The 22,859-nt window shown below is 38.0% G+C and overlaps 1 protein-coding gene across 2 annotated transcripts in view; it reads right to left on the bottom strand.

Annotated features, from left to right (window-relative positions):
- The window catches only part of CELF2 (CUGBP Elav-like family member 2), a 673,014-nt gene that overhangs the window by 345,370 nt on the left and 304,785 nt on the right, over positions 1-22,859 (bottom strand). The window lies entirely within an intron of this gene.

The raw sequence follows: 22,859 nt of genomic DNA, 5'->3' as shown, positions 1-22,859 counted from the left end.
AGGCCATGTTTTCTAGACCTTTAATCATTTGTGTTGCTCCAATTTGTCCACATCCTTCCTGAAATGTGGCGCCCAGAACTGGACACAATTCTCCAGTTGAGGCCTTATCAGCGCAGAGTAGTAATTGAATGATGAATTTAAGCATGCTTTTTTTTTTTAAACCGTGTGGTTTTTTGTTTGTTTTCTTCCTGATTTACTGAATTTAGAGTTCATGCTGTCTGTTAGCGAATGTATGACTGTCCTGTTGTGGTTTGTCTGGATGAGGAAATTAGGTTAGGGTTAGGTTGCAAATTAGGAAAAATGTTTTTATTTAATTGAGGCAGCTTTGAAACACCACTTTGCACCCAGTGTTTAATACCTTTACAATTGAGCCAGCTGATAGAGCATTGGTCCTAGGAAATTATTTATCCCACAAATGAAGGAATGAAAGCTTTCACAAACAATATAATTGGAAATCCAGTATACTCAAATTGAGTTCATTTAGAGTCATGTCTCATTCATAGTCCTCTACAACATCTCTATTGAAATCAGAGGTCATACTAGGGTGCAATGATAATTTCTGTTTTCTGCAAAACCACAATTTTTTTTAAAAGCATCTGCACCTCCAACCTCAAACTGATCTTTAATATCATAAGAGGTTACAACTACAGGTGCCTAGCTGACATTCTCCAGAGACACAATATCCTACGCTTTAAAAAAATGACTAGTCATTTTGGATGCCTCCAATTTTAGATGCTTCCAATTTTAGGCATCATAAAAGGGCTCGGATTTTTAGAAGTGCTGAGCACCTCCCCTGGACTGGAAAAAAATCAGTCCCCTTTAAGGTGTCAAGCTGGGGAAAATTCAACACACCCCAAATAATTAGTCCCTTTTGAAAATTTAAGCCGATAATTTTTTCTCTGCCATTAAAACAACTGCCTGGAGATCTCATCCAAAAATATACTAACCATTTAAAACACTTAACACCTGCACCTTACCAGAAACTGATTTCTGACAACAAAATGGCAGACTATAAAACACCCTTTATTCTAGTAAAGAACCAATGTGTAATAACATCTCAACTAGTGCTCCCTGGGAAACATAAACCAAGAAACTTTATAGCCTTCACAGGTGCCAGAATCAATACAGATCCTTTTCAATGCCTAAGTGACAAACACTCCCATAAAGGCCTACTTGAGAAAAATATAAAGGTGGCTCCAAAGTCTGAGACTTGTGAAATACATAATTACAAGGAAATTAATGAAGACAATGTCAACACATGATAAAATCAGGGAAATTTCAAAGTCTAAAACATACTTTGAAAATGGGTAGCTTACACATGGAATTCATTTCGAGTTCTCATTGTTTCAGGCCAATTAGCACAAATTGATATTTAGCTATAATGATTAGCTCTTTGGCATACAGAACTGGATATCAGAAATGTCAGACAATTAGGGGGAAAATTGTACATTGGGACTGTGCAGAAATATTTTGAGTATGATTTTTTCTGCCATTACAGTACACAGTGAAACCCATTTAAAATGGTCTTCCCCAGTAGGGCCATCAAGAAATGATTGCTGGGCAGCAGTGGAAGGAAGTTCTGCCAGAAGTCTCCTAGGGATTTCTCTAAGGTGCTGATATGGTCATATACCAATATGTACACTGTAAACTCTTCAGGGCAACAACCATGTCTAGCTACCACAATGAGACCCTGATTCCAGTTGGGGACTTTAGGCACTGCAGCAATATAAATATTAAAAAGTGAGTATTGATAATAAAATATGCACTTTCTAGCTCCTTATGTATATTCAGTGTCCTCAAACCACAAAATGAGACTTTTTAATCAGTAACTTTCTTCCTGTTAGCACAGAATTCTATTCTGCTGGTGCATCCCCAACAGAATCTTCATTACTGGGTGACAAAAGAAAAACATATTCTTTCAGATTACATTCCATTAGCAGGGATGGAAGGGTGAAACAATGGTTGAGATTATCAAAGCCGTGTAGAGGATTTAGCCATCTTCCATTTTAAAGGAAGATTGTTTTGAAAATCATAACCAATGTCTTTTTACTTGTAAACTAAAAGCAATTTTTCTAGAAGTCATTGAGACACAATAAACACAGAAACCAATTAGGCCAGTTTTAGAGAAATTTTTAAGAGCATGACTCCAATTTAAGACAAGGGTTTGTTTTCCAGAAGATACTGTTTTATGTATTATTTGTCTTACATTAGCCCCTACAGGCCCTAACTCAGATAGTGCCCTATTGTGTTAGGCACTCTGTACACACATAATAAGACAGCACTCACCCTGAGGAGAGCTTACAATCTTAACAGACAAGACAAGGGGTGGAATGGAGAAGAGATGCTCAAAGCGATGACGTGACTTGCCAAGGTCACAAACAGCCGGATTCAGATTTTTTTTTTAAACTTTCATTTTTACTGGAACATGCTAATTGTGTGAGAGTGGCAGAGCTTCAAAGTACGAATCAAGTGCTTGTGTTAAGACTTGGTTCTTTATTCTGAATCCCTACGAAGACAGAACTCTCTCCCCTTCCTCAGCACACAGCAATTGCACATTATTATGCTGTGACATTTCAGAGAGTCCATGGCTATTCCATCACGCTTCTGCGGACACAACATCAATGGGCCTAAACGGTGCTGTAATTCCCAAACCAAAAACGAGCCATACCAGTTGAACGATTTAAATTCTCCTTCTGTTTTCTGCATTCTTTAACATGTTAGAGCCAAACGCCTTTGCTTTTTTTAAAAGAAATGTGCTCAGGCACTAAGGGCTACACCTGTAGCCAGACTCTGAATGTGTGAGACAGTTGCAAGACCCTGATGTCAAGCCCTGGAATCTATTACTTCCAGTTGTCGCACATGAGTCAGTCTGAACTTACTGTCTGGTTTCTTGGCTGGCTCTTATGTGCATTGCCCCAGGGACTAATTAATGTCACCTTAGTGAGTCAAATTAAATTTATTTAATACCCTTGTGAAAAGGTCTTTCACTAAGATTTGGGTGCAAGGTCCTCTCAATGGAAAAAAATAAAATAGAGCTGTTACACCCTAAATTTAAATCCAGAAATGTTCAAGTAGTTTTTGCAACCATCCCCACTTTATCCAAGCTACATCCATAAGCGAAAAATCCGATACCTAAGGTGTTTTTCCCTCTTAGACAATACAAATTAAGTTAATATTTGTTGTGTTTTTTGTCTTATCCATAGCATTTTGTTTTCATATTTTGGTAAGTGATTTATATTAATGGAAATTTAGCAGCTGGAAGATTTCCCCCCCTCCCCTTTTAAGGGAAGGAAAGAACTTGCAAACAAGCTCCCTTCTCCATTTTGGAAAACCACTTCAGAGAGCATATGGCTTTATTCTTCAGCAATACTGAGCTCTTTCACTTTGGGCAGTGAGTGTCCACCTAGCCTTCAGAAGTAATTCTGGATCCAGTCTCACTTGGATTTGGAGCTCACTTCCATCCGTTTTGCACAGGTGCAACTGCACTGATTCCTAATCTACACCAATGTAAGCAGGATTAGAATCAGTTCTACAGAGTTTTACGGCAGCGATCAAAGTAGATCATCTCTGACTTTCCACAACGTCCCTCCCCATAAAGTCAAAGACGGACTGTCCTATGGTAGCAGAGATTAAACAGGCTCACGGTAATATGCACAACAGAACTCACTGAAGGTGAAGTTCACCACAGTGCCGAGAGCCCACACAAAGACCCTATGCACCACTTTAGTGAAAGTCACCCAGGGCAAGTCCACAGATATGCTAGGAGGTTGGCTAGATAGAAAAAAAAATACTGTTCCCTGGACCACAGTGAGCGTGTGGCTCTCTCCTAAACATCGTCCCCCACTCAACTGTAGGCAATTGGACTCACTGACCGGAGCTGCTCTTGAGCCAGCAATTTCCCCATCCCCAGCCATGGGAAAGGAGGTCACGTCTAAAAAAAGGAAAAAAAACAGACTAAACAAAGGAGTAGAAGTTCTCTAGACAGTAGCTGGTAAGATCAATTCAGCTGACCAACCAGGCTTTCCGTCCAGTTCATCCATTTTTGAGCTGGATGACTATTATTGCTTTACAATGCCTCTATGGTCCTGTAAAGCCTTGTTAAACGAGGCAGTGAGCTGCTCTGGGATATAAAGTCACTTACATCAACTCTCCACTCCACTCCAAAGCTTGACCCAGGCCCATCCAACACCGAAGAGAAGACAGGAAACTGACTGAAGCAGATGCAGAAGCAGATCTCCAATGCTTTCTACTCATCTTCATGAGTGGATTGATTGAGAGAGAGACTCCCCACTCCCCTCAAATAGATACTTTAGCTTCGTCAACTGTATGGTAATAACCAATATTGTATTTTAGGACTTTCTGCAAATGTTAACATGTCAACTTTAAACCAAAAACAGAACAACCCTCCCCCCCCTTCGCCCCCCCCAACAGCTGCACCAAGCTAATTTTATTCCTATTTATACTTTATGGACCTTTAATTGAGCAAATTCTGAGAGGTGCAATTTTTAACTTTCCAACTGTCCTTCCGCACACCCCAAGCAATATAAAGGAATCATAGCTGCTTATCAAGAAACTAATAATTTGTATTAACATTCAAGATGTCCATTTTCAAAACAACAAAACCGTGTTTGCCTGAGCTCCACAAAGGTAAGCAAACACACAGCCATTCATAGTGTAGGTGCCTAATGGATAGAACACTGGACGGGGACTCAGGAAACCAGAGTTCTACTCCCTGCTCAGCTACTGGCCTGCTGAGTGACCTTGGGCAAGTCACTTCAACAATCTGTGCCTCAGTTTCTCCATCTGTCAAATGTGGATAAGGAAACTGACTTCCATTGTAAAGTGTTTTGGGATCTATTGATGTAAACAGTTATATAAGAATTAGGTATTAAGTGCTGAAGGATACAACACATTTTATTCTTAACAGAGCATGTTCTTCATTCTGACTGTTCTGATTGACAAGCATAATGTCTCTTCTTTCAACATATACAGCATTTATCAATAGTCATTACATAATGACACCCGAGATCCTACATTTTCCCCCGCAATAAATATAGGAAATAAGGGCCCCATTGCAAGCCCACTGTAGAGCAACTGATTTCTCCGATTTTGGATCAAGTCCTAATGGTATGGTAAACGGTTAGCAACTGTCGGCTTTTTAACAGCAAGAAGAGTTGAAAAATTCTGTCAACTGTTTTTCAGCAAGAAGTTGATTTTTTGACTGAACAACATTTTTCATAAGTAGTGTTCGCTTTCCACAGAAAATTTTGACTTCTTGTAAAAAAACAAACAAAAAACAAATGAACCACAAAACTCCTGAAAACAAAAGAACTTCTTTGAGTATGAGTTTAATACTGAAGATTTTCCAATTGCAAATGCCTTATAGGAGTTGTAGTTAAAGTGCCTCAGGCCTTCATTCTCCTTTGGGGTCTCCAGGCCGATTACAACTCCCATAATGCTTTACAGTGGCTCAGCAAGAGGGGAGATGTATTCTGGCCAGGTAGAATGAAAAGAATGGGGACCTAAGGCATGCGAACTACAACTCTCATGAGGAAACTGAATTTATTTGTATTCAGGCTGAAGTTTTCTGGTAAACATTTCTGATTTTTTTCTCAGGGAAGTTGAAAATTCCTGTTTATAAAACTCTGATCAAAACAATTTTGTTTTCATTTTTATTTAAATTTCACAGGAGGAAAAAAAATTCTGTAAGCAGTGTCGACAGCAACCACTGTACCTATACAGATGGATAAACACAATATTAATTTAGTCTGCAGAAGAGAAGAGTGAGCCTTCAATTGATATCAGCCTTCAATTACCTGAAGGGGGGTTCCAAAGAGGATGGAGCTCGGCTGTTCTCAGTGGTGGCAAATGACAGAACAAGAAGCAATGGTCTCAAGTTGCAGTAGAGGGAGATCTAGGTTGGATATTAGGAAAAACTATTTAATGAGGAGTATGGTGAAGCACTGGAATGGTTTACCTAGGGAAGTAGTGGAATCTCCATCCATAGAGGTTTTTAAGGCCCAGCTTGACAAAGCCCTGGCTGGGATGATTTAGTAGGGGTTGGTCCTGCTGTGAACAAGGGGTTGGACTAGAGGACTTCCTGAGGTCTCTTCCAACCCTAATCTTCTATGATTTTATATCATCCTCTACATACACTCTCACAATTGTCTATTAATATTAACAAGAGTGAATTCAATCAGTGAGAAATAAATAAATATATGGGCTTCATTCATGCTTATTTTTTTCCTTCTGATGTACAATTCAATCTTTTCTGCACTTCTATAAATCTCCATCACTACATTTGAAACTCCCATCAGCTAAAATCCATTATAGTGGCATCTATTTCCTGTGTGACAGTCACAATGCTATAATTTATAGAGTTCTATTGTTAATCTAAGTAATTTTTATTCATTGGATGCCTTTTCAATTTATGCAAGATTACAATCCAGTTCAGTCTTTAAGGGCAAATTCTGTGAAAAAGAAAACAACCTCTAAGTAAATCCTGCATTTTACATCACTCAAGTATACACTCATGAGTGTACCATGTACTCTGTTTATTCATTCTTTATCAAACCAGCAACACTTTGATTTTGACATATTGCCTGCAAATAAAATACACAGTTTAATAGTCTCATTACAAATTTGTTAAGCATTTCTGATACAAAAGAGAGGATGAAGGAAGGTAATAGCTGCTATCACTGTGACAGATCATCTGCAGCTAGGACGATAGGTTAGGTAGAATTTCTAGAATCAAGTTACTTAATGGATAAGTAAGGAGTGGAGATTAAATGCAGAAGCTACAGTTCAGAGTCACCCTCCCTTAGCCACGCACTCCTACTTCTTGTGGTGGATTTGAACATGTTACTTCAGCATTTTCCTTTCACAGGTTACAAAAGATTAATATAATAATCTGTCATGATCTAAAATGAAACATTTTTTGACAACCACAAAGCTGAGTTGGCATATGCATTTGAAAGATGTGTGTCAATTAAGCTCTTACATTAAAAAAATTATCTGAAAGGAATAAAGAGGGTGTAGAAAGGAGGTTTTTGATGCAGAAGCCTTCAAATCTCCTGCATGTATTCTCGTATCGGCTATTTATATTAGCTTAAGATGGATTTGAATAGAACTCTGGCATCGCATCATTGCGTTTTACCTATTTGACGTTTTTTCTGAATCTGGAGCCAAGGTTCAGGAATGGGCTTAAACTGCAACGAGGGAGGTTTAGGTTGGAAATTAGGAAAAAGTTCCTAACTGTCAGGGTGGTTAAACACTGTAATAAACTGCCCAGGGAGGTTGTGGAATCTCCATCTCTGGAGATATTTAAGAGTAGGTTAGATAAATGTCTATCAGGGATGGTCTAGACAGTAATTGGTCCTGCCATGCGGGCAGGGGACTGGACTCGATGACCTATCGAGGTCCCTTCCAGCCCTAGAATCTATGAATCTATGTTCATCTCTAGAGTCTCGGTTTAGGCCTATGAAACATGAAGACTTAGGTGGGGACATAAGCAGAGAGGAATTTCAAGAAAGAAGTGGGGCTCAAGGAGGCTGTGGGGGAGGGAGAGAGAGAGAGAGAGGTGTAGGTTGATGTTTGGGGAGTGAAAGGCTGTTCCAAGCATAGAGGGTGAAAGAAGAGCAAGGCTGGGAGTGGGAGAAGGATACGGAAAGAGTCATTCGGAGAAGAACATAAGGAGCATCAGAGTGTGTAGGATGAGATGAGAGCAGAGATGTAGATTTTAGAAGAAGTTTAAAGCAATTACTGGTTTTACCAGGGGAGGTTCTATTTGAATAGATCAGAGTGCTTGTTTTCTTGTTACATGCCTTTAATTGATGCATTCTCTGTGTGAGCAGGTTAGCTCTATTCCATACTTTCAATTACACTTTATTTAAAACCTTTAGATGGATTCTAGATGGATTTAAATCCTCTGGATGGAGTCTAAAATAATTTACATATCACAGTCACACCTGCATTCCTCCTACATGGGCGACAACATAACCTTCAAGCATGGATCCCTCCATGGGTCAACAATAGCCCCTTTTACCAGAAGCCAAGTGCTATGGAATTCCCCCATCTAGGTAGTTGAAATGGTTACAAACTTTACTGAGAGCAGAGGAGCAGTCAAACATTATCTCAGATCAGGCAATAGCAGTTGCTTTTTATAATATGGCCAGGCCTCAACTTAATCTATCATTGGGGACCATGTTAATATAGGTGTGTAGTTTTCAATCATAACTTCAAAGTTATCTTCAGGACCCATGAATTCGCACTCCTACATTATTTTATTTTTAATATTGTTTTCTGTTCAAAAATAAGAAAATGTTAATACACTCACTGGGAATAGAGCACAATATGTCAATAGCTTTCTACAGTATATTTGCATGCTTCCCTCGGGGGTTTTTCATTATAAAAATCATATTTCAGTTATCAAGTTTCAGTATCCCAAAATGTGTATTGAATAGCTGATAAACAAGGGAATGATGTCTCACAAGTAAAGGAGGAGATTTGTTGTTGTTGCTGTGTTTTGGGAGAGCATGTTGGGGAGAATTTATGAACGCAAAAGGACTAAGAGGAAAATTCTATTCCCATAACAATATGGACCCTCCCATCTTTGATAGCAGGCTCTCTTTCTAACAGAAGTGGGAGCTCTGTCCATGTAGGAAGATGAGACACTCAAATCCACTGCATGGATTTGAGAAGAGAATTTTGTGGGAAGTGAGCAAAGCACCTTTGACACGACCACGCATATCTGAGAACAGTGCTAATCCCCTATGGAAAAATCTGTGTATTATGTGCCTGAAATGTACTGTGCAGTGTTCACCACTGTAGTGTCTAACTGCCAGATGCAGCAAGATTTGCATGGGGATGTCCATAGTGAATTAGATAGAGTCTACTCTTCATCTCTCCCAGTCTCAGCACATTTTACATCCTGGGGACAAGACGGTGGCTTGCTTAAGTGGTGTTTTTTTCATTTGTTCAGACTTAGCTTTGACAGAATCTCCCAACCTTTCCACGGGGTTGTGTGTGTGTAGGTGGGAAGGGAGCCACCAGCACTGATCCTGTGGAAGTCTGGATGGTAGAGTTCTCGGGGATGAGGAGCAGCTGCGCATCAGAAATCTTTGGCTCCTGTTTGGGAGGCATGATTGATGACATCATAGTCCAGTACTGCACCATCTACTATGGTTATATAGACTGCAAGCCCCTTGAAGTGTCTTCTTCTACCCTGTTTCCCCGAAAATAAGACAGTGTCTTATATTAATTTTTGCTCCCAAAGATGCGCTAGGTCTTATTTTCAGGGGATGTCTTATTTTTCAGAAATGAAAAATGCCTTATTATCGGTGGATGCCTTATTATCGGGGAGGTCTTATTATCGGGGGGATGCCTTATATTACAACGAGAGGCAAAACTGTAAGTAGGCCTTATTTTCGGAGGATGTCTTATTTTTGGGGAAACAGGGTATGTATTGTATACTGCAAAATGATTCCACATTGATGTCCCAGTAAGTATATTGAGAGGTGGTGCATGAATATTCTCCGACAGGACATTACTATAGTTCTATATTTTAGAAATAAAAACACTTTAAAAGCGCCACAGGTTTTTGAGAGTTTGAAATAAATAAATAAATAATAACACCCCCCCCCCCAAAAAACCCCCAAACCAAACTAGTATAAAAAGTGTAGCAGAAAAACAGGATAAAGGTTTCCCTCTCCTTAAGAAGTTCAATGTTTTTATTCTTCTTTGTGCCATCAAAAAGATAGATATCAGCATTTATTTTGGATTATCTTTTTATTTAATTTTTGTTTCAGCATGGGCCATCTGCATTTCTGGACAATACTCCTCACAATGATCAAATGCTCAGTCAATGACATGTTTAAATACAAACATGTAAAGGTCACCATGTGTGTGACTCTAGTAGCAGACAGGGACAGGCAAATGTATTCAGAAGCACAAAGAATCATTGCCAATTTCAAGAAATGGTCAAAAAAATTAGTTTCTTGAAGGCTGTAGATATTAAATTACTATTTGATTTTTAATATGAAGAATTGGACCCAAGCTCACACTTCAAGTCCAAATCGATACTCAATGGAAACTCTGCGAGATTCTGATCTGATTTTTGATCAGCTCACTTCAGAAGTAAATCCGGCAGTGAAGTTCAGAACCTCATCAGAACTGCAAAGTTCAGAGGTGTTTGTGTGTTCTTTTTTGTCATTATTTTACATTTGTACCAGTCCAGGTTCTCTATGACAGCAGAATCAGAAATGCCAACGCCCTCAATAAATAATACAATTTTTTGTTTTCTCATGAGATTTCCAGCAGACTCTTGAGGTGTGGTTAATGCCATGAAAGAAGCAGGTCACAGTGCCAATGCTAGGAGAAAGGAGGATGGGCAACATACTGTTTTTTTAACGTGTACTAATTAAAATGGTCCAAAGTACATCAGCTGCTGGTGATCAGACTCCCAGCCATCTTCTGAATCTAAAGAACACCCTTCAGCATGCTTTAGCCCATTACATCATGCCTTGACTTCTTTAACTAACTGTTCCTAACTGTCAGGGTGGTTAAACACTGGAATAAATTGCCTAGGGAGGTTGTGGAATCTCCATCTCTTGAGATATTTAAGAGTAGGTTAGATAAATGTCTATCAGGGATGGTCTAGACAGTATTTGGTCCTGCCATGCAGGCAGGGGACTGGACTCGATGACCTCTCAAGGTCCCTTCCAGTCCTAGAATCTATGAATCTATATATATAGCTCAGCAGAACAATTCTGTTTGCTTAACTAAAAACCTTACCAGTGGTATGTGCAGCAGACCCCAGGGTGTAATGGAAGAGGCATATCCCACCAGCTTGGGAATACCCCTGGCCAACATCAAGTGCAGTGACAGCCTGTGCAGGATATTGCTAGCCTCACTTGCTGCCACACAGAAACTCTAGGGCTGAAGTTAATATGGCCTGAATGTGCATTACTTTGTCAGGATTTTTACTCTAGGTATGGATGTCACAATACTGTATTTCTCTATGTCACCATTTACATATACACAATGTACACGAGTTAACCTTACGCAGTCCCCAAAGTATGCTTCCCCTGCCTCATTGAAACTTTCCATCTGTGACCCTCACTCCCTTTTCAGACACATTATCACATGCTTATGATGGCTTTCTAAAATTGAGATACTGAAGAGAGAATGGAATCGTGAGCCGAGTTTATGCAGAATTTAGAGATAATCAATGTCAGCTTTAAACCACAGCAATCGTCCCCACCTCTCAATTTGAGAAAACAGATGCATAACTTGACTGAAGGCCTCTTTATTACAGAATTTCCTCCCCGACTTCTGCATGTCTACTACCCCTTTGGGAGCATATTTGCTTTTTGCTCTAATCAGAGGACTGTTAAGCTTCCTTCGACAATTTCCATATTATAATAGAGGAAAAATATCAACATTGAAACATTTAAATAAGAGCTTCATCATGCCTTGACTTCTTTAACTAAGACGACCTGAGCCTTAAAATGCTGATTAAAAGTCTCAGCAACTGTCCATTCACACTGATTTCACATACACTTCGGCAATGTTCACCAGATTCACAAGACAGAGCTTTAAAGGAGAACTCCAAAAGTGAGAACTCAAACACCTCAGCAAATAGATCTGAATAGGAGAGGTTAATGATAAAAGAGCCTTATTTATTGATTTTATCTTTATTCAGCCAGTAGGACAATTGCACATGAACTTTCTTTGACGGGAGCACAAATCCACATTTCCCCTCCATTGCTGCAGTTTAGGTGGCATGCTGTGCTCCAATGGCATGAGGTACCATTCCCCCTGGGCTGGCTGTGTTTTGACAGAGCTATAGGTTCCTTGAGATGGAAGGTGCGATCGCTATTCTATTATTAGAGAAATGGTTCAGTGTGATTTAACAATTTAGCAATCCAGGCATATATGCTGGATTCACAGTACATCAGGTGCCATACAAGTAATTCTTTAACTATTTCACTCCCTTGTGGTAAGGACCATGATGAGCAGTTTTAGACGTGTTAGTGTGCATCGTTTCACTTATTATTAAATCTAATAAAAGTTTATTTCCCTGCGTTTAATCAGATACTTCTTAGGGTCAGAAGCTTCCCTTTTCTGCTATTTTTTAAAATCAATATTTTGGACATAAAATCCAAGAAAGTCAACAGGTGGCCTTTTGCTAAAGCAATTATTTTTATTATTACATTCTGGTTATTCAGTGTTAAACAGCAATCTCTTTTTCTCTTGCGCGCCTTTCCAAATTCTATTGTTACATCAAGGATACCTCTATTTATTTCAGCTTGGGTGGGAGCGGGTAGAAGAAATGCTATTTCTGTAATTTTTATTTTATTTATTCTGCATGAAAATGAAAAGGCCCTTTTTACAGCTGCACAGCCTGTAACGTCAGTTCCTAGTAACCAGCTAAAAAGCCCCAACCCCTTTACAGGTTCAAAAAAAAAAAAAAAAAAAAAAAAAACCCCAAACCAATTCATGCTGTCATAGTCTATCTAGTGTCATCGTCCACAGTCATTGATACAGAATGAGAACATCTGTGGACTCAATTATTCATGACATGAATAATAATATTTCATTTCTGTTAAATAAAACTTCCTAGTAGCAAAACTTCTGTTCTCTCATATCATGTGATCCTGAAATGAAACTCAGCATTGAGTGAGACAAAAGTCACTGCTGATGTAAGCACCTGCCTAGGATAGCAGCAAATTACATCAACCGAGATTTTTTAAAAAGTGGATGCCTAAAGTCAGGCTCCTGGAGCCAAACCTGCTGGGGGATTCTCAAAAGTGCAACTGGCAGTTGGGCCATTTAACTCACATTTGTGCCCAGCAATCTCCTAAATTAACGGCCTGGCTTTCAGAAGCGCTGAGCGTTTGCAATGGCCATTGACTTTAGTTGAAGCCGCTGGTGCTCACGACTTTTGAAAAAAATCAAACCCCTTTTGTGGGTTTTTAAATACAGACTCGGGAGCCTAATTTTAGTCAGACATTTTAAAAAAAAAATCCCAGCCAGTATCTTTCAAAGGACACTGTCAAATCAAATATGGCCTAATATTTAGTATATTGCTTTACAATACTACTGACTAGAACGAGGTGTCCATTGAAAGAAAGGTCTGACTACTAATTAAGTCACAATGCTAAAAGCATTCATGCACATGCTTAATTTTACTGACATGAGTAGTAACAGATGTCAATTAAGCATGTAAGTGTTTGCGGGTTTGGGATCTAAAAGTCCAGATAGTATTTTATTTCTCTCTCCCAATCTCAAGACGTGAATGTTGAGCGGAGGCCAGAGTAATGTTGGATGGTAAAGTCTTTGTTCTCATATGAGATATGAGCCCTTCCCCTCCATGTCTCGTGCCTCTTCCTCAGCAAACTCCCATGAACTTCAGAATAACTAAAACAAATGTAACTCAGACCTGATCAAAGCAGCTTAACTCATGTGCTGACAAATAAGTATTCCCAACAGGAAGCTACACTAATTTTGTAAAGATTCCAACGTCTGGATGAAAAATATCTTCCATGATAGCCCAACTAATCTAATTGCAAAGTTTTCATTTTGCTGTGGTAGAAACGCTGTGAGCGCCACATCTTGCAAAGCCTAGTGGGAGTCGCAGGAAACTTTAGGAAAAATTGGCCAGATCTTCAAGTGGTTTAAAGTGGCATGGTGCCATTACAGTCACCAGTGCTACACCACCAGCTGTGGATCTGGCCTTGCATGTGTGCGTTTTAGCCCCATTAAAACCTTGTTTCGTTTTATTTGCTTTGTTACCTTGCTCTTGTGGAGATATCTAAGGACCCAATCCTGGCAACCCTTACTCATGTGAGTATTCTCATTGACCCCAAGAAGTATCTCAAATTGGTATCCAAAAACTGAAACATGCAAAAAAAAAAAATCACTAATTTTTGCTTTGAAACTTTGTCCCTGGTTTTGCATTCAGTTCCATTATGATCATTGTCTCCTAAAAACATTTAACATTTATAGACTCCAATAAAAATGTTTTTAATATAATGTAGATGAAATATAAACTGTTAACCTTGAACGCTGGGGAGAAGTATTACATTTTTGATCTTTTAAATATTTTATTTAGAATTTTTAAAGACTTGTACATAATTCATTGCAGGATCTTTTGGAATTAAAATAATTGTTACATCGCTCCTCTAATTATTAGACTTTATAAATAAAATTGATTTGTGTACATTAAAACGAGCAAAAGCACTGCTGAGAAAAAGAGGCTAGATTGAAGTCTCATGTTTATCTACTACACAAGGAGCGGCAATGCAAACTTCTTCACTTTGTCCATCAACAATTGTTAGGTGATGGGAGTGTAAATAAATGGACTGATGTCACCAACTCATTTCAAATAGGTTGTCAAACAGCCATCAGTTGGTATCAACTCTTACCAGGGATAGATTAGAAATAGTGACCTAGAAATGAAAGGTTCTCTACATTTTGTCATACTAACTAACCCTCTCCTTGACCTAAATTGCTAGCCTTCTTTCCTGCCCCAACCTCAGATATTCACCTTATTATTTAGTTTCCAGATCTAGATCTGAAATTATTCCCAAAATTACTCACACAAGGCCCATCATCAGCACCAAGTTTCTAAAGGATACTATTCTGGGTGAGCTTGAGCACTAGGGCTCTGATTCAGCAAAGTGCTTAACCATGTATCTAACTTTAAGCACAAGCATTTCTATTGATCTCATTGACCCTGCTGAATGGGGGCCTAGTTGGAGAGAGCAAGGATTGACCCTTCACTTTCCACATCTTCTTCTATGCTGTTCCCTATGCATGGAATGACTTTCCAAATCCCACTCTGCCAGGCCTCCTTCCCTCTCCTCATTCAGCCTTTTTGAAAAGGCTCCCTTGTTGTGTGAAGCCAAGAAATATGAATCCCATGTCCATTAAAATTTGTCCCCGGCCCAGTGTACATTTAAGTTAACAAAGTAAAGTAAAAGTGGTACCATTAAGAAGCATAGATAAGTAACCACTCGGTCTTCTTATTTTAACCCTCTCAAACATTCTCTTTTCTTCTCTCCCTGGTTTTTAGTGTTCACATTCATAGTGCCTTCCCTTAAAATTAGGCTACAAGGCCTCTTGGAAAAAAGGACAATGTATTCTATAAAGCACTTCACTCTCTTTAGGCACTGTACAAATAAAATCATCATCTTGGGATTCACCCTCAGGAATGTGAATCAGCTGAGTTCTTTTCATTTCTACCACAGAAAGCACTGGACATCTTTGGATTGCTATAGTTTTAAACATAAGTTTAAGAAGTACCTAGGAGTTTGGGACAGATGAATAAAAATGAATGCAACTCTGGCTTCCTAAGTGTAAAATGTGGATAAAACCTACCAGACTCTTGGAGATGATGCAAAACCAAATTCATTCAAGTATTCTGACAGTCATTGGCAGGCGGTGAAAGTAGTTGTTGATTCAAATGATGGATAATTTAATGGAGTAACTCTCTCTCTTACTAAAGTTAGAGGCTGTGGGTCAGAAGACTTTTGAAGATGGAAGGTAAAATTTTCAAGTGGGTTGGGAGGCTAAGTGCCAGATTTTAAAATGTATATAGGGGAGTTAGGCATCTTTAAGCATCTAAAATTGGCTCTAAGTGACTTTGGCACTTTTGAAAATGTTACCTGGAATGATCACTAGAAAATTTACCTGGACAAGTTTCAGAGTAACAGCCGTGTTAGTCTGTATCCGCAAAAAGAAGAACAGGAGTACTTGTGGCACCTTAGAGACTAACAAATTTATTAGAGCATAAGCTTTCGTGGGCTACAGCCCACTTCTTCGGATGCATATAGAATGGAACATATAATGAGGAGATATATATACACACATACAGAGAGCATAAACAGGTGGGAGTTGTCTTACCAACTCTGAGGTCACCTTCAGCCCCCAACTAAAACCTCTCCAGCGCATCATCAGAGATCTACAACCTATCCTGAAAGATGATCCTTTACTCTCACAGATCTTGGGAGACAGACCTGTCCTCGCTTACAGACAACCCCCCAACCTAAAGCAAATACTCACCAGCAACCACACATCACTGAACAAAACCACTAACCCAGGAACCTATCCTTGTAACAAACCCCGATGCCAACTCTGTCCACATATCTATTCAAGTGACATCATCATAGGACCTAATCACATCAGCCATACCATCAGGGGCTCGTTCACCTGCACATCTACCAATGTGATATATGCCATCATGTGCCAGCAATGCCCCTCTGCTATGTACATTGGCCAAACCGGACAGTCTCTACGCAAAAGAATTAATGGACACAAATCTGACATCAGGAATCAAAATACTCAAAAACCAGTGGGAGAACACTTTAACCTGTCTGGTCATTCAGTGACAGACCTGCGGGTGGCTATATTACAACAGAAAAACTTCAAAAACAGACTCCAAAGAGAGACTGCAGAGCTAGAATTGATATGCAAACTAGACACAATCAACTCCGGTTTGAATAAGGACTGGGAATGGCTGAGCCATTACAAACGTTGACTCTATCTCCCCTTGTAAGTACTCTCACACTTCTTATCACACTGTCTGTACTCGGCTAGCTTGATTATCACTTCAAAAGTTTTTTTTCTCTTAATTAATTGGCCTCTCAGAGTTGGTAAGACAACTCCCACCTGTTTATGCTCTCTGTATGTGTGTATATATATCTCCTCATTATATGTTCCATTCTATATGCATCCGAAGAAGTGGGCTGTAGTCCACGAAAGCTTATGCTCTAATAAATTTGTTAGTCTCTAAGGTGCCACAAGTACTCCTGTTCTTCTTTTTACCTGGACAGTAAATCGCCCTCCGGCCTTTTTATTTTAATCTGCAAACAGTTCGTAGATTTTAAAAATCCTCTTCAGAAATTAATCAGATCCTACACAACATTAGGAATTATGAACAATACTATTTTTTCCTCCATGGAAAACTGTCTGTTTTGATTACAAAAATGGTGAATTTAATAGAAAACATAAATCAATGTGTTTCATGACTATCGTCATCTGAAAAAATAGTTTTGAATGGAGATACAATTGTTTCCGTATGTACCTGAAGAAACAAATATTCAACTCACTTGTTAGGGTTGTTGAAGTTTTACTTGAAAAATTTCAGAAAATTAACTGATAACTTTGGTATAATTTGTTCAAAAGCACAGTTCATTTCCAATAAATCAACTTAAGTGTTCTGCCATAGCAAAGAATTACTATTTATTATTTGTATTATAGTAGTGCCTGGAGACCCCAAACAAATCAGGGCTTCGTTGTGCCATTTAAATCCACAGTAATAGACAGTCTCTTCCCTAAATCTAACTAGACAAGACAAAGGAAGTATCCATTCACAAATGGGGAACTTAAGCATTGAAAGATTAGGGCCAAGATTTCCAAAAGTGATTAGTGATTTTGGAAGCCTCCATTTTTGGATGCCCAATTTGAGAGATCTTAAAAGGATCTGATTTTCACAAAGTGCAGAGCACCCTCCCTCTGAAAACGCTGCCTTTATAATGTGTCACAAATTGAGCATCCTAAAATTGAAAAGGTGGTTTGAAACAAGACACAAAAAGTGAGTATGAACAAATAGTAGGAAGGTAGTGGGGGGGAGGACAAAGACTAATATGGGCACAACTGAAAGGATAATTTGAAATAAAAATAATAACCAATATTATCTATTCCCAATTGCCACCCAACCTAGAGATCTTTAGTTGACCTATCCTTTCTAGGTATCAGAGTGGAAGTGCATCTTGAGACGGGATTTGCAGGAGGAAAAGGAAACTGACTAGTTAATGGATTTTAAAGGCATCATGTATATCTAGTCCAAGCTCCTGCATTACGCAGGCTATAGAATTTTACCAGTAATTACTGTATTGAGCCCAATAACTGGTGAGACAACTTCTGTACAGGGTTTCATGGGTAAAGGCAGAGTAGAAGAAAGCAGAGAGATATATATGGAAGAAGCGGACAATGGGTGTTCAAGACTGGCAGGACAGGGTGTCTCGATAAGAGACATGAATGGCAAAGAAGTTCAGAGTTGTGGACGCTCTTGAATTTAAAGAAAAGAAGGTTGAACTTGATGCTGTTTAACAATCAGTGGAAAAATTTAAAGGGAGGGGATGGTGGCACAATTGGAGTGACACGCAATGAAGATGATCCTATAAACTGGGTTTTGTATGGATTAATGGAAGCGAGGCAATATGAATCTCAAGGAGGCCTTTAATCAACTCTCGGCAACTACTATTACAAATGTTCCTTTTTATTATTATATTTTCATTAAAATCTTCATGGATATTTTATTAACTAATTTGAAATAGCCACACAGATTTTATAATTCAACCAGAATTTACAAGCAATTACTTGGATTATGTCTGTCAAGGCAGTAATGTTTCAAAATCTTGTATACTTAGCTCCTTGGAAGACAGATCATTCCATAACACAATGGTATCATAAAAATGGCTGTCAGTTAGCGATCAAGAGATTTCACTTTGCCTGTCATATGGTGGGTTGTCAATTTTATTTTTCCCTTTAGATAAAAGCTTAACTGTATTATATTTCAACAAGAGTGAAGTTGTGTATAAAATTTTCAAAAGCCTCCTTCAGCTGAAGCATACTTCGAGACTACATTCCATTGTCAAAGTGACTTAGGCACTTAGTAACCTATATCCCATTGGTTCTCTGTGAGACTTTGTGCCTAAATGAGCAAGTCTCTTTTGAAAATGGGACTTGTGCACCTTTGGAAATTTTACACACAAATCCCACATGCATGCCAAGTCATAATGTACTGTAAACCTTGACCTTAGCTGATAACATATACACCGCTACCTCGATATAACGTGACCCGATATAACACGAATTCGGATATAACGCAGTAAAGCAGTGCTCTGGGCAGGAGGGCTGTGCACTCCGGTGGATCAAAGCAAGTTCGATATAACACGGTTTAACCTATAATGTGGTAAGATTTTTTGGCTCCTGAGGACAGCGTTATATCGAGGTAGAGGTGTATTGTTTAAACACACATACAGTCACAGAACTCAAATAAAGACTATTAGCCTGTATTTTAATATGTCCCTGTCTTCTTTTGGTGCTTTGTATTTTAACATCTATTGTATTTTTAATGCAGATGTTCATTTTGCTCTTTTTTCCCCCCACCTTCTTTTCTTTTTCTTCTTTATCTTTTTTTTTTTTTTTTTTAAGAGGCCAATTAATAGCACAGTGTAGTTAAAAAAACCTTACCCGAATTTTGATCAAATTTCAATAAAAACTCTTGGCTCTATTGTTACTTTTATTTACACAGGCATTTTACACATTTCCCTGGAGTTCTGGAAATGCAAATAACAGCCCTGGGTTAGTTAGTACAGGAAGTGACCGGTTCACTTCATTCTCCCAAGTACTGATGAATGAAATGCAAAATTAAGCCAGCAGCACAAAACATAGCAAGTAAATAAGAATTTTCTTAAATTTTCTTTTAGCGGTAATAACCTAAGATGTTATTAGTAAAGAGATAAATATTTAAAATATAGGACTGTATACAGATTATTTCTCTTTAAATGTATATACAAAAAAAAAATCATGGAAGGTTAGAAAACATGTTTTATTTACCCTAGAAACTGGAATGGCTCCTTAGATGTGGAAGCCAAGTATTCTTCTTTATTCCTTGGCTGTGCTGTCTTGTCTCTTTGACCCCCTCATGGAGTGCAATTTATGCTCTGAGAATAGGCAGTCTACATTGCAAAATAATACTCTGCCTCTTTTGCTTGATACGTTCTAAGGACAACGCAAATGTTACCAAAACAAGATGAAGCCCGATTTTCTACTGCTACAAATTCAGGAACTGCAGGTTTTATGAGACGAGTTTGATTGATCAGCTATACCGTATCATGCTTAAATAACAGATTTCTCAAGTCAAGATAAACATGCTTTTAAGAACTATATTTTGATCTGTTATTTCAGGCAACATGTAGATAATATAGATCTACAAAAGTAGCTTTAGAACAAGATTGGCACAGCAGCTCTAGAAAACCTAAAAGGAAAAAATGAGGCCAGACCTTTATTAAATTTTAAAATATGCCTTTGCTACACTCTTGTAAAGAGCCAAATAGGGTATTCAAGTCTCCGGAGATCACCAGTATAATTTCTTTATCATGTTCCATTTAAAATTTAATTATGTAGTCTACAACAAGAAGAATCTGAGTACTCTAAATAGGTCATGCAATGAACAACCTAACAATATTATGAAGTTTTCCTTATGAAGATCTTTTCTTTGATGTGCTGTTATACATAGAAAACCTTTCTTCGAAAAACAAAAATCCATGGCCTCATACATATATAATAATGAAGTTGAATCTATTGCATTTTAAGTTTAAAATCAATTCTCTCTCTATTCTGTATTATCTAAACATATCAACAGAAATAAGCCAGTAAAGAAAAAGACACATTGTATAAAACCTAGCTATCAAGTTCTTGCAGTTAAACCTGTCATGTATTTGTTTCTAATTTATCTCGCTCTACAAACACAAAATTATCCATTAAATTTCCTTCTAACAGAAGTTTACAAAACTCAATTTTTCATTTTTTCCCCCATCTTGACCCTAAGCACTGATGAAATCTGTTGGTGAATCTTTTGGCTAAGTAAATCAGGAGAAAATGTGTCTTCCTATTTAAAATGATTATTTAGAAAATGCTCAACAGCATTTGATGGCTGATGCCAACATGAAAAAAACCCCAAAACAACTCTCCTGTGTTTTAAGAGGGATTCTTTTCTTACCTTTACTTTCTGAACACACACTTATGAGTGAGTCTCTTAATTAGGACAGGCGAGAAAGAAAACATGTTTCCTAATTTATAAACTCTTTTCTGGGAAATTGGAGCACCCACTTTTTCTTAATATATATAATCCAATTAATCTGTGTACACATTTGGAAAGAAATATTTATTTTTATTATGTTGACAAAGCCAGAAAACCCCCGGAGGCACCATTAACCCTGAAAACGCTGACATCCTTCAGATGAGTAGACAAATACATAGCGTACACTCTGAAGGGTTAAAGAAGAGATTCTTTTGGGCACGTTTACTAATGAAGGAAAGGATTTGAGCAATTTATGCCACGTATATGCTTATGACTATTTGTAAACAGAGAAAAGTCATTATGTTTAGTTACATAGATAAGATTTAATATTCAGAACTGCGGCAGAGTGCCCTTTTTTGTTTGTCTTTGTCTCATTAAGCAAATGTGTGGATAGCACAGCATCTACAAAAGAAGTTATTTCTTTTATATTCTGAAAATCCCAATACCTAAATTGTGTCTATTGAAATGAACCATTTTGGGAAGAAAATCAGCACCGACAGAAGAAAAAAATTCTTGGATTAGGTTCTAAATTTAGAACCGTTAATATCAAAAGTATTCATTTGCAGTTTGAACAAAAAATATAAAAAACTAATCGATAAAGAGTAAATCAAAAAAGTCTACTACTGAAACAAAAGCAACGACAGGTCACACCAGAGAAAAGCTTGAAGACTAGTAGAAGAATGCCAACACTCACACAGCTGTAAACATTTGTTTTAATCTAGACAAGATCATTGGCTTTAATATTTATAATACAATTACAATGCCTCATGCACATTGCTCATATAATCTAATTTCTGCTTGTGACATATTACCACCAGACTTTAATTTCAGCTGTGGCAAGAATTCAAACACACAGTTAGGTTTCCATTAGCAATGAGATAGAAACTGGATGCTTACTCAAGCTCCTACTGTAGATTTCTCATTTTAACTTCAAGGCATTTAAAACTACCAGGGTAGAATTCACTTCTGCTGTACAAAGGTTTCATATTTTCACTATATATTGTCAACTAATGCCAAGTCAAAGTTAAGTTAATGACATGCAGTGCAATCAGATTGGAAATATTCTATCCTTAAAACTAGTGAAAATGACAACTAAATTATGAAACATAGTAAATACTAATGTCTTCAAGAAAGGATTAAACTAGTCAGCTGCTGTTGAATCTCTATTTTCATTTTTCCCAGATGCAGAATTGTAAGCATTCCTTTACAACTACAAAGAATAAAAATCCCTAAGTGTCATGTACCACACAGATCATTAGCCAGAGAATAAACAGAATTTCAGATGCCTTGTTAAATTGCACCAACATATTTCATTGCACATTTGAAGATAAAAAGGACAGGAAACCTAAAAAGAGAATGATAGCAGAAAGACCTAGCTGTATTCAACTAGGTTGTACCTGCAAACATTCCTGGAAAACAACCAAAGAAAAATATCCATCAAATGAAGGAAAAATACACCTTGTTACTGTTGGAATTAAGTCCGGCCATGATTCTCACCATAAACAAATGTGGTTCGCCTGCTTTTCCAATGAACGAACATTTGGATCTCACATGACCCTCCAAAAAAGTGAAGCAGATTTTTTTCAGCTGCCTTCGAATGAGAAATAGCTGATGTGTCAAATATCTTTACCACCATGTTGTTTAAAAAATTGGTATTATAACTGCAATGAAGATGTCATGGCTTACATTTTACACATTTTCATTATGAATATGTGTCAAAACTACAATATAATATTCACTGAAAAATAACTACCACATTAAACCCCCCCCACACAATTCAATAATAAAGAATCTGGGGTGAAATGGGATGCAAAGGGATCACATGCATTGTTCCTTGATAGAATGTAATCTGTCACTTAATAGAATTCAGGATGCCATTCCATATTTTTTCAGTTGTTTGATTAATTTTCATCTCCAGGATTACAGCCTTATATTTGTCTCCTCTGACCACAAGGAGGTTCTCTTTGAAAGGCTGGAAGATCAGATC

This window comes from Trachemys scripta, chromosome 1 (genome assembly GCF_013100865.1).
Source record: "Trachemys scripta elegans isolate TJP31775 chromosome 1, CAS_Tse_1.0, whole genome shotgun sequence".
In the NCBI taxonomy this organism is placed as follows: Eukaryota; Metazoa; Chordata; order Testudines; family Emydidae; genus Trachemys; species Trachemys scripta.
The sequence above is the reverse complement of the archived record's forward strand: the minus strand, read 5'-3'. Positions and strand labels throughout refer to the sequence as shown.